General features: G+C 33.5%; 1 protein-coding gene across 6 annotated transcripts in view; it reads right to left on the bottom strand.

The window, feature by feature from the left end:
* Positions 1 to 13,715, bottom strand: part of LOC101887933 (microtubule-associated protein futsch) — a 150,454-nt gene that overhangs the window by 51,926 nt on the left and 84,813 nt on the right. The window lies entirely within an intron of this gene.

Below are 13,715 nucleotides of genomic sequence, written 5' to 3'. Positions count from 1 at the left end.
GAGGCATTAAACATACGCCTCACTGCTCCAGACAAATAAATTAATATCAATCATTCGCAGTATCCAACACATATCGTAAAAAAATTTGAGAGCACATTGAATGAATCAATGATAATCATACGCCTTAATCCAGTCACTGGAATTAATGTCAATCATACGCAGCATATACCGGGTGAGATGAAAAAGCAGGAAACAACTTCAGACTGCTGTCATTTCTAAGCCACTCGTCCGGCAGCTGTTAAATTTTTTCCAGTGACATCTCATTATATTGTTTACAAGCGTGCAAAAGTATTATGTTGAGAATGTTCCACAAAAAAAGTTATTCGTGATGGATTTCAAGCGGGATAGTGTGATTTCTTTATATTTGGCCGGAAAACCACAAGTGGCTATCGTTAGAGCACTCCAGAATTTAAATGTGAATAAATCTTTTATGTCTCGTACCATCGGCCGTCACCGTGATACTGGGTAGCCGGGTAGCCCGACGTCAAGGAAGTGGACGGAAGGGAACAGCAACATCAGAAGAAATGGTTCGAAAAGTAAAGAAGGGACTTGATCGAAACCAGCCTCGCAGTTGCCGAAAAAAATGGCTCGTGAGCTGAATATATTGATTTCTTTACATTTGGCTGGAAAACCACAAGAGGCTATCGTTGGAGTACTCCGGCATTTAAATGTGAAAAAATCTTTTGTGTCTCGCTCATTACCGTGATACTGGGTAGCCGGGTAGCCCGACGTCGAAGAAGTGGACGGAAGAAAACAGCAACAGCAAGAAGCGACTTGATCGAAGCCCGCTTCGCAGTGGCCTAAAAATGACTCGTGAGCGGAACATATCGCCATATTCCATTCAGGAAATATTGAAAAATGAGCTCGGGGTAAAGCCATTGCAAATCCAAAAAGTGCATGAAATTATATCGCAACAGAAGGAAAATAGACTCAAAAGAGTTAATGAGTTGCTTCGCTTGGCCGAAAGTGGTGAACTTCCGTTCTCCGATAAGAAGACATTCGTTGTTCAGCAGTTTGTAAACAAAGGAAATAATCATGTTTACTTGCCAAAGAAGTCAGCTGAAAATGTGCGCCTTCGGATCTCAAGCGGCCATGGTGATGGTGAGGATCGCCATAACAGCAGATGGTCGCTCTCCGCTCGCATTAAACGTCCGTGGCATCAGAATAAATACCAAATATTATTGCGAAAATATTCTGGAGTGTGTATTAAAGCCTTGAGCACGCAGAACTTGGACATTCCAACAGGACTCAGCACGCGTCACCCAAGAAGGTTACAAAATGAGTTTCCTTCCTTCATTTCCAGCGCACAATGGCCACCAAAATCTTCGGATACCAATCCGTTGGACTATTGTGTCTGGAGTATTTTGGAAAGCAAGGTTGGCACTAAAAAATACCAAAGTGTCGATCACCTCAAGCAAGCGCTTCGCCGGGAATGGACCAAAATACCACAGAGCAACATTTGGGCAGCATGTGGCGGTTTCATTGGCCTTGGACATTCCAACAGGGCTCAGCACCATCGCACTCAGCATGCGCCACCAAGAATGGTAACAATATGAGAAAATCTCCGGATACCAATCCGTTGGAGTATTGTGTCTGGAGTATTTTGGAAAGCAAGGTTGGCACTAAAAAATCCCAAAGTGTCGATCACCTCAAGCAAGCGCTTCGCCAGGAATGGACCAAAATGCCGCAGAGCAACATTCGGGCAGCCTGTGAAAGGTTTGATTGGTCGTTTGAAGACCATAATTCGTGCCAAAGGTGACCATATCGAAAAAATCTGAATTTATTCTAAAATTTGAAGCTATTTCCGATATTTTTTGCTTTTATTCAATAAATTAAAAAAAATGTAAAAATTATGGCGTTTGACTTTGTTGTAGTTTTTTTTATCACATCACAATATTTCCTGCTCTATCGGATTACTGTACGTATGACAAATATTACTTTATTTCCTGTTAATCATAAGCCCAAAATCACGTCATTGAAATGTATGAGGATAGTATATTTACATTATAGCCTCTTGTCAGGAAAACCTCATTAAGGAGAATTTATCTGACTTTTATGCAAAGGAATTGACAATTAAAATTCACTGGTTCCACCGGTCTCCGGTAAACAATTTATAATTCCTACCACCCGGTATCATAATTTTTAAGAAAAATATTTGCTCATTTTGGTTTCTCAATCACTTTTTATTTTTGTAATTTTCGACCATTTATAATCAGTCATTTTCTGATTTTCGTATTTACGGAATACTAGGCGTATTTGAAATGTTATTCCATTGCATGTCAATCATACGCCCAAAAGTTTCCTCATGGAAAAATTAAAATAAATCATACGCTCTGATGTCAAAATATTTTATTTTAATTATTTTCGTAGTATTTATTTTCTGACAAAACGGAATCAAATTTAATTGAAAAACTTGTAAATTGAATTTTTCAAAAATTGTTCCCTTTTTATACCCTACAACACTATGTGTTGGGGGTATTATAAGTTTGATTGGGGCAGAATTTATGTAACACCTCGAAATATTGGTTTCCCATATAGGAAAGTATATATGGATCTTCCTAGCTCGCCGAGCTGAGTCGATCTAGCTATGTATGTCCGTCCGTCCGTCTGTCCGTCTGTCCGTCTGTCCGTCTGTCCATGTTAATTTGTAATCACTCTACAGGTCGCAATTATGGTCCGATCTTCACGAAATTTAAAATGTAGGTGGGGTTAATGTCAGAATAGAACCCTATTTCTTTTGGAGATGATCGCATAATATTTAGGGGTTGAAATGGACCAAATACTGAAAAAATGTCGAATTTTGCAGTAGCTATACAGGTCGCAATTATAGACCAATCGACGCGGAATTTCGCATGTAGCTAGAGTTTAGGGCGGGGAAGAAGCCTACCAATTTGGGTGGTCATCGGATAATATGTAGCGGATAAAATAGACAATATCTTTTGTGTTGAAAAAATTCAAAATTTTTCATTAAACCGCGAATATTTCAAAATCCCGGCGAAATCAAAAGCCATGACAAGGTTACTTCCGATCTTTACATTCAGGTTAACATCCATCAAATCGGATATATAGCAAAATATGTGCGATATATATGTCTATCAAAGAAGATAAGCTTGAAAGATATCTTATATGTCGAGAACGGCTCAATCGATTTCGACAGTTCTCATTAATTCAAAATGGCCTCTTGACAGGAAAGAAAATACGTCTAAAAAATTGCATAAAAATATCTCTCTAAAGATGAAAATATTGATTTTGTTATATTTTCTCATATTTTTTCAATTTTGTCATATTTTTGGCATATTTTCATTTTGAAGTAAACATTTGGTAATATTTCTACAGCTAACAAAACTAAGTAGTTAGGATATCAGAATGTCATATACAGATCGCATTTATGGCCCGATCCTTATGAAATTTTGCATGGGGATAAGATGAGGGTCAGAATAGAAGCCTACTCTTTTTGGAGATAATCGCCATATATTTAGGGGTTGGAATGGACAAAAAAAACTGCAAAATTGTCAGCAAGTCGTAATTATCGCCCGATCCTCACGCACATTTGAATGGAGGTTACCGCACATTGCAAAAGCCAAGCAGTTTTGGATGGCCATCCAAAAATATTCAATGTGTGAAATAGTTTGCCAACTTTTGTAGATAAAATACGAAAATGTCCATTACAGTGACTTCTTGGAGAATTCACAAATACAGGAAAAACGCACTTCTGACTATGGTCTTCTTTTCTGATGGTTTTCTTTTATTATTTGTCACAATATCTTGTGGAATTCTTTCGAGTATCTCGCCTATATAAACTGTATCGTTTATTGTAGTGTTGTAGGGTATTCAACGGTCGGCCCCGCTCGACTGTAGCCTTTGCTTACTTGTTTATTATTATATTTCTACCATTTTATCGCGCTCTCTCTCGCTATTTGCCAAATACGAGTATTTGTTTATTTAATAGGTGAGTGGAATTTATTTTGTCACTAGGGTTTATTTGTTTAGCTCCACTAGTTTTGTTGCTGTTTTCTAGTGTAGTTATTTTTTAAGCTGTCAAACTGTCATGGACTGTGATTTAAGTTGGTGTAGTTGCTGTTTTTTTTATGCCACCATGTCGAGTTGTGATTTGTTGTGTTATGTTTAAATGTCATATTTTTTTCACTCTCTCTCTGCATCTAAATCCAGTAGTGGGTGCCAGAATGATAAAACGTCAGTCATAAGCCCCGACAAGTACGGCAGCGGCAGCAGCTTGGCAATCATTGTGAGCTTTTCATATGATGTGGCTGTGGCATGCAACCAAATGCAAATTGCAAGTATCTGGAATCCAGAGACGGCAAGTGTGCAAGTGGGTGAGGATGGAGGTGAGGGGAAAGGGGAAGGCACATGTTTACTTGTGATAAATAAAGTGATGTTTTGTTTTTGCTGTTGCTTTTTACCAACAACCCAACCAACGCTTGGCAGCAGCAAGCAGTACACCCCCATTGACAACGACCATAGAGAAGCTTTAGTCTAAAATAAATATTGTTCAAAGCTTGTTTGTAGACGTGTTTTTTGTTTGTTGTTGTTGTTTTTTTACGTTGTCAGACAAACAAGCAAATAGCTGTTGTGTTCCTCTGTTTGCTTAAATGTTAAACAAATAGTGGGAATAAAATTATTGTTTGTTAGAGAATATAAAATAATAAAAAAACAAGTGAAATATTAAAAACAAAATTTCTCTTTTGAAATTAATTTTGCCAAAACAAATAAAGTTTTTTTTTTTTTTTTTAAAAAAATAAGCTATTCAATTCCCAAGAAGAATTGAGATTTTCTTGGCTTTTTGATTTTTTCAAATTAAAAAGAAAAAAAAAATAATAATAAATAAACAAATAAAAAATAAATAAAAAATAACTAAATAAATAAAATTAATAAATAAAAAAATAAAATAAAATAATAAAATAAAATAAATTTAAAATTGGTAATTTTTTAACGAATTCTAAATTGATGTCAAATTTGGCGAATTAACAAAAAATTAATTTAAAAATATTTTTTCCATATACTCCGGGCCGTATGATTATTAGTATTGATCATACGCTCCACCGGTGTCCATAAAATATATTTCGATATAGTTTTTGTACAGAAAACTCCCTATACTTTCCCACTTATTCATGGATTAATCACTTTCCTGTCACTCATACGTCCAAAATCACCTAGTTTAAATAGGTTAATGTAAATCATACGACCCGGTATCCACATAACGGTTTTAAACCCTGGGTCTCTTTGGACCAAATCCGTTTTGGGACATTTGAAATCGATCCAAACTTGGTGCATCATAATTTTATTGTCAAATTTAGAACGAGTTCGGAGATGGGCAATATCGATACACTACTTCGGATACCTCGCCCCAAAAAATGTCAACATTTTCAAAGAAAATCATTTACGGCACACAATGAGAAAGGATTATTCGATTTTGCTCCAACTTTGCAAATCCTAATATTTGCATCAGTCCTAGGTCAGGTGCGAAAATTAAGTACCTCTCCCGCAAAGGGTCAAATTTTCGAATAATTAAAACTCTTATAAAATGTGATGTTAGTTTTAGATTGTCTTCAGATCACACACAAGATAATATTTTTATAAGGTAATATTTTTATAAGGAGATGGTCGATGATCGATCCACTCCTTCTAGTATCTCCCCCATAAAGGGTCAACATTTTGAGTACCCATGAGTTCAATTAAACGCGAAAATAACGTCCGATCCCATTCAGACTTGGTACATCTCAATGTTTCCATCTACACAAGATCTGTTATAAAGATGATAGAGATCGCACAATTTCTTCTGGTACCTCCCCCACACAGAGTTCAAGATTTTGAAAAACAAAACGCTCAAAGAAAGTGAAATAAGCATCCAAGTGTCTTCAAATTTCACATATCCGAATATTTTTGCTAACGCAAGATCTGCCAACCCCTTATTGTACCTCACCCTCAAAGGGTCACAATTTTCAATATTTTAACTGTCATAACTTGCGAAACAAATCAGCGATACTTTACAACTTGTATTAACTAAATATTTCTCTTAGCCAGAAATCTGATGTGAATGTTTAATTTATTGGGATTTATGTTTTCGCAGAAAATTGGATATAAATGTTCGATTTCCTTCAAATTTTGCATTTTCGGTCCGCTATATCTGCTACCTCACACATATTTTTTACATTTTCCAAAAATTTGCATATATCTCATATAAAGTAAAGAAAGTAGTTGGTATAGTCCAAATCTGATACGTTGTAATATTTATATCAGTCTTAAGTCAGATACGAATAGATCAATATTGGCCAACTTCGGAACCTCCGCCACAAAGGGTCAACAGTTTGAATAATCATAACAGAAGTCAAACTGTATTTAAATAATCGAATATTGCTAGAGGGTATACATCTGTCGACAAAACCTACTATTAAAGAAAATGTTAACGGCACTCCGGAAGTGTCTAAAGAGGTGTCCTAACTTGAGGGGTTTTTCAGATTTTTTTTCTAACCTATGTAGAAATCTGTAGTCAAATTTACCAGATACATGAAGGACTACAATGCTTCCGGGTTTTGGATTATTTACTTGTTGTTTATGTTTGTTGCGTATACTTAACATTTCAAACGTATATATCATACGCCATGAGGATAAACCAATTAAAATAAATCATACGACGCATATTTTTGAATTTCAAAATGTAAATTTTTTCGGAACACAGGTTTGAAAAAAATTTGGTATTTTTCGGATCTCCGATCACAATTTCTCCTCTTTAATAATATAAAAATTAACCATTTTCTTAGACATTTTTCTTCTAAGTTGTGAGCATTTACTGCGTATAATTAATGTTGCATATTTCATATTAATGTCTCATACGCCACTATTAACGAACTATTAAAATAAATCATACGTTACACATTTATAATATCCCAAAATATAAAAAAATTTGAAATTATGGACATTTTTTTAACTTGGCGTATACTTAATATTTCATATCATACCGAACTACCAATTAAAATAAATTATACGTCTCACATTTATGATATCTTGAAATTTTTAATTTTTTGAAATTGAAGGAATTTTTTTACCTTGGCGTATACTTAATATTTAAGACTTAAATCCCATACGCCATGATGTCCTACCAATTAAAATAAATTACGATTCTTTTTCGAATTTTAAGGCCTTTTTGTTAACTTGGCGTATACTTAATATTTCATACCTAAACCTCATACGCATCTTTTCCATATATTTCAATTTTTTTAAATTATAATTTTGACTTGAGCTTTCTTGAACTTGGAGCAGCTTCTTCCATTCTATCCTTCTCAAAAACTGTTATATTTCAAAGATTTTGCAAAGACCTCACATTCAGATTAGGTCATTCTCATGCCATGTGAGTGAGTCTTTGCTGAATTTTAAGTTTGCACATCTTTTGTTATATTTCCCGATTATTGTTCAGACCATTGTTTGTTCTTGTCGGGCTTTTTTTTGGACTCTATTATCTTTGGTTGGGACAATTCTGTGTTTTATTGTGTGTGAAAGACATAAGGGTTATATGAGCTAACGATGAACTTTAACCAGCTATAAAGTGGGTAAGCCGATGGTGGCTGGGCAAAAATTATTGCTTTCCATTTTATTTTAAACAATATTTTGGAAATTTCGTGAGGTTTTTGGTTCAGACACACACACATACACACACACACACACACACAATTGATTTACTCTTTATTGTGTAATAACAATAGATTTTGAATTACAATGGAATAGTGTGTGGCACGAGCCAGTGATTGTAGTTCCAAGACAATGCAAAGAGAGAGACCTGATGTGAAACTCAGTCACGTATTGCTCCTCATAATCATCGTCATCATCATCCTCGGTGTAATCAACTATGTCAAGTATTGAGAAAATTCTGAAAAATGTCTTAGCATACAAATTGGTATTGAGAGGGTCACACAAAATATGCAAAGATGTTTATCTTTTTAATTGGAAATTGGAGGTAGAAAGGAAATTGGAATCTACTTTTCATTTGTGTATGGGGGAAAACCTTCGAATCTGTTTCTCATTGGAGAAACCCTATCAGTTTTCACATGACAATTTCCCTACTTGGTTTGTGACAAATTAAAGTTTTATCTCCTCTCCATGCAGCTGTTCCTGGAGGGGGCAATGTTTCAAATTAATTAAGAAATGTTCTTGTTTTTTTTGGGATGGTTCCAACAGCATCTACATCCTCCTCAACGCTGGCATCGCAACCACCATCTGTTAAACAATGACATTTTCCATTTTCCATTATTGTTATTATGATTATCATCAACGAGCTTATTATTTAGGAAAAGTTTTTCCCACACAGACACTCACCCGACATACCCACACATTGAGGATGCTTATAAATAATCCTCTGTTAACCTCACGTAATTTATCACATCTTCCGTGCTTTCCCTCACCTCTCCCTCTCTCTATCCTTCTCTTTGGCAACATGATTCTGCTGCTGCTGCTTGTTTGATATTTAATACCATGTCATCGAAACTTTTTTCCACAACAATTATCGTGGTTTTGGTTATGGAAAGTTGTTGTCGATACGCCACACCACACGACGTATGCTGAAATGTGGGTGTGTGTCTATATGTCTTTTCCTTGTTAAGTGATCCACTTGTATCTGTCAATGGTATCCTAAACAAGAATCGCGCCACCATCTGCTCTAAGGAGATAATTGAAACGAGAATCGCATTATTTAGTTGGCTTGATCTACCCTGAGATAATTTGCAAAAATAATAAATAATCTGCCATGATGGGTTAATTTGTGACAGAGATTTAATTTGTGGATAAGAAATGTAGGAATATTAATGATACGCTCCATGGCACGATACGGTTTAATAAAATAATATCCATCATACGACCAATGGCGCCCAATTTCGAATTACTGATTTTTAAAAGGCTAAGAGCCGTTTTTAGCCTTTAACAAGGATTTATTATTAAATTTTGTCAAGAATTGTATTTTTTTCCCATAATTTATAAAATGTGATCTATTCAATTTTATTTGAGTCATGCATGAACCCGGGAAGCTTATCAAAAGATGCTTTTTAAAGCTTTTTTTTTGGAGAACTACATATGTCTTTCTAGAATATATTATAGATGACTCTAGGAGAGAGAACGGAGTCCTTTAGTCCGCACTGTTAGCAATACTTTTCAAAATCTAAGTACATCTCCCAAAAGACCTTATAGTCCACATGTTGAATTTTTTGTTTAAGATTCTTCGAGGCTATACGACAAAGTTTCCGAAAAAGTTTTCAAGATAATCGACTTTTAAACTATGGCGTATAACATACATTTTTTGTACATTATTCATACGCTCCGAAGTACACCGGATTAAGATAAATCATGCGTCAAATACTTCAGAGATTTTTAAATGTATTTTCTTGACTTATAGATTTGTTAGAAATAAAAATGAGAAAGAGAAAATTTTCAACGATTTTCTTTGAGACTTATCATTTGAAATATATTTTCTAAAAGACTCTATAGTCAAAACTCCTAGTTTTTCGAATTAGGGGAGTTAAAAATCATTTTCTGGAATTTTGAGAAATTTTTCTATACAGCTATCAAACTTTTACAAGCATTGGTTGCGTATAATTAATATTTCATGCATACTACTCATACGTCCTGCATCACAATACATCAAAATAAATCATACGTCTATAGTATCAAAAAATTTTTTCAAAGAAGAGACTTATCATATGAAAAATATCTCCTAAAAGACTGTATAGTCTCAACTCCTAGTTTTTCGAATTAGGGGAGTTAAAAATCATTTGCGGGAATTTTGAGAAAAATTTTCTATACAGCTATCAAACTTTTACAAGCATTGGTTGCGTATAACTAATATTTCATGCATACTACTCATACGCCCTGCAGCACAACACATCAAAATAAATCATACACCCTATATTTCATATTTTCCGGAACACATTTTTAGGCCTACAAATGTGCCCTTCGCTCAGAGAATATAACCCAAATTAAAATAAATCATACGCCACATATTTCAGATTTTTCGAAATACATTTTTCGATTCAAAAAAATTCCCCCTTCGCTCAGCGAAAATACCATCTTTTTAAAGGGAAAAAATTCTTTAAATTGAAAATGTGTCAAACTGGCGGGTCATACCAGGAACTGGTACATAGAAGGTCTGTATTTGATCCGCTATCTGTAGGTAAACTGAATAAGGCAGATAACAGATTTTCTAACTATAAAATGCCGAAAATGGCCCTCAATCCGTAAAAAACCTGAAAGGGAGCATCCGTCCAATCAAAAGTATGCATTGAAAGGAAAATTTTTGACTATCCTACTGTGAAAAATCCACTGAAGCTTGCTTGAATTTTTAGAATTTGAATTCTTGCTTGAAGAAGCTTGAATTCAAAATTGTAGCTAAGAAGAGATTTAATAGAATGTAATTTGTAAACAGCACAACAATAAAGTATGCAGTATAAAAATTAGAGGCTACTATCCTATAATTTGACTCAATTTTTTGGCAGCCCTGTCAAAATATGTTAATTTTCGGATCGTATAAATATTTTTTTTATAGTTTTATTAAAATATGGGGATTTTGGCCGGTAAAATTGAGTTTTGAGTCGCTATGGGAGGTATGACAGTTCCCGAGATATAACAGTTCCAGGGATATAAGCCTCATATTAAAAAAATACAATTTTTTTTTTTTTTTGATTTTATATTCTCCCGTTTTTAGGTTCTACCCACTGACTACATTTTTTGTCAGCACTGGTTAAAAAATGTTCATTTTTCGAATCTAAAAATATTTTTTTTGTGAGCATTTTGGTCAGTAAAATTTAGTTCTGGGTCGCTATGAGACGTGTGCTATACATGTAGTATCCATACGCTCTGGTGTCCATGTATTTTGAAAACATGGACACATATTTTTCCTATGGTTTTTTTTAAAATGTATAAATTTATTTAAAATTATTTTCTTTATACAAATTCTGTGATAAATTGGCAAATATTCTTCAGACATAAGGCGTATACTTTACTTAAGCAAGTATATACCTCTGTGTTGTTTTCTGCCAACATTAATTTTTATGTCATCCCTCCTCCCACTTTAGCATTGTGTTCATGACATTCAATGCATTTTCATTAGAAACACTCAGACACACACAAGTCACTCAGACACACACAAGTCATGCCAGTCATTTTGCAATCATGTTTTGCCATTAAAACCTTTTAATTAACTCTCTTAACTAATCGAAGAGAGAAAGGAATGGACTATAAAATGCAATTCCATGACATGTGTTCGCCTCTCTCTCTCCCTCCCATCCAGACAGTCTTTGAGACTATTTTTATAAGCAGCATTGGTATCAGGATTGCAATTGAGTTAATAGGTTTTGCAATTGCATGAATTAAGTGAGAGAGGGTGAGGGGGTGGAGGTAGTTGTAAAGGCATCAATTTTGCAATGCTGATTTATTGATGGAACAATTAACCCCTTGAGGTGGCTAAAAATGCTGAGCGAGGGCAGTAATGATGTTAACCTTTAACTGACGAGGTGGTTAATTCCGACTCCCTTAATTAAAAAAAAAAAAAATAAAAAAATAAATAAAAATAAATAAATAAATAAAAATAAATAAATTAAAAAAAATAAAAATAAAATAAAATAAAAAAATAAAAATAAAATAAAATTAAAAATAAAAATAATTTAAAAATATTTTTTAATATTTATTTATTTTTGAGAATTTTATTTTTCTTTTTTTGGAGAGAGGTGTAAAGGGATCAAGTTTGATGTTAACCTTTAACTGACGAGGTGGTTAATTCTGACTCTCTTAATTTAACAAAAAAAAAAAAAAAAAAAAAAATAAATAAATAAAAATAAAATAAAAAATAAAATTAAAAATAAAAATAATTTAAAAATATTTTTTTAATATTTATTTATTTTTGAGAATTTTATTTTTCATTTAAAAAAGCTGATACTTGAGCGAGGACATGAATGATGTTAACCTTTAACTATCGAGGTGCAATGGTGGGACGTATTTTATGACGTGGTAGTTCATTCTGACTCTCTTAATTTAAAAAAAAAAAGAAAAAAAAAAGAGAAAATAAATAAATAAATAAATAAAAATAAAATAAAATCAAAAAATAAAAAATAAAAATAATTTAAAAATATTTTTTTAATATTTATTTATTTTTGAGAATTGTATTTTTCATTTAAAAAAGCTGATATTTTTATTCATCGCACTAGAAGAAATATTTTCAACAGAATGTGAAAAGAGGTTAAAAGTTAAGTTAAATAAGGGGAAAATATTTCTGGAAATATAGCCCCAAAAACATAAATTAAAAATTTCAGTTCAAATATAGTTAAATATCCCTCATTTTTAGGAGTTAAAATGGAGGTTTGTTTCTTAGATTTATATCTCCCAATAAAAAATTATTGAACCTCTTTCCAAATTCCTTACCGTAGCCTGATATCCAAAACACTTAAAATGAGACCCACTTTCCCTTAATAGTTTTCTGCTAAAGATCATGGCTAGATTTTATTTTATTCACCTCAAGTCCTGCTTCAAATTGTCCATAGCTCCCTGACCACGTGTGTATTATTTTTATTTATATAACCGCTATTGTGGTTTATTACTTTGGCCCAGGTATCGCCATTAAGTAATAGAAATTTCCCATGGAAATTGAATTAAAAACATTGACAAAGGCAAGCCACAATGAAAACATGTTTCTATGCCGCAGAAGAAAGCAACCACTCATTTTCGTAGAACAATGGCAGTCTCTCTTTCTCAGTTCAGTTCTAAATAAAACACAATAATAGGCCAGAACAATAATTTATAAACGCTTCTAATGTTCTTTTATGAGCTATGAGTCCAGTTGTGGCTGTCATTTGTGGTTTATGGGAACAGCACACACACACGCACACACATCAACAAAAAAGGGGAGGGGAAAGGACATTGGCCAACCAGGCCAGAAATAAAATATTTGTATAACAGTTTCCTTTGGCTGTGTCTTTTTTTCAAGTTTATAACCATAAATGATCATAAACAACAATATACAGACATTTATGTGTGGATATATAACAACAGAGACAACAACACTAACACCACCAACGACAACAATATGCAAATGTAAAATGAAACTGAAAATGTTTGGGTCAGATAAATGGAACTCGTGTGGTCTTAAAACTGTAAAACAACAAAGACAGCAGTGACTGTTACACCACGGACAGCAGTGGAGAGCCCATAAAAAATATCTTGTATGTATGTTAAATTATGTAAATTTATTTTTATTTATTTTTTTTTTTTTTCATTTTTTTGTGTTATACCAAGAGATAGCAAATTAGGAAAAAAATCCCTTTTCCAAAAAAGGGGTATTTTGTTGAATTATTATGCAGCAAAAAAAAAGTTATGTTCCTGGGGGTATATGAATATAAATTAGAGGGGTGGAGGAGGTGGGGAAAAAGACACTGCAGATATCGAAATTTATCTTATGAGACATAAAAATGCAAAATGTCAAACAATGATGTATTGAAAATTACATTTTGGGAAATGTAAAGGTATGCTGGGGGACGTATACTTATTATTTATGCGAATGAAATAAAATAAATGTTACTCATACGCACCGGAGGAAAAGGGGGATATTAACACCATACCGTGGAGAGTATATTATGTTTGTTATTCCATTTGTAAATCATCGAAGTAATAATTTTAGATCCGCCAAAGTATACATATACTTTCATGATCAGCCTAATATTCTAAGC

Source organism: Musca domestica, unplaced genomic scaffold (assembly GCF_030504385.1).
Source record: "Musca domestica strain aabys unplaced genomic scaffold, Musca_domestica.polishedcontigs.V.1.1 20, whole genome shotgun sequence".
NCBI lineage: Eukaryota > Metazoa > Arthropoda > Insecta > Diptera > Muscidae > Musca > Musca domestica.
The sequence above is the reverse complement of the archived record's forward strand: the minus strand, read 5'-3'. Positions and strand labels throughout refer to the sequence as shown.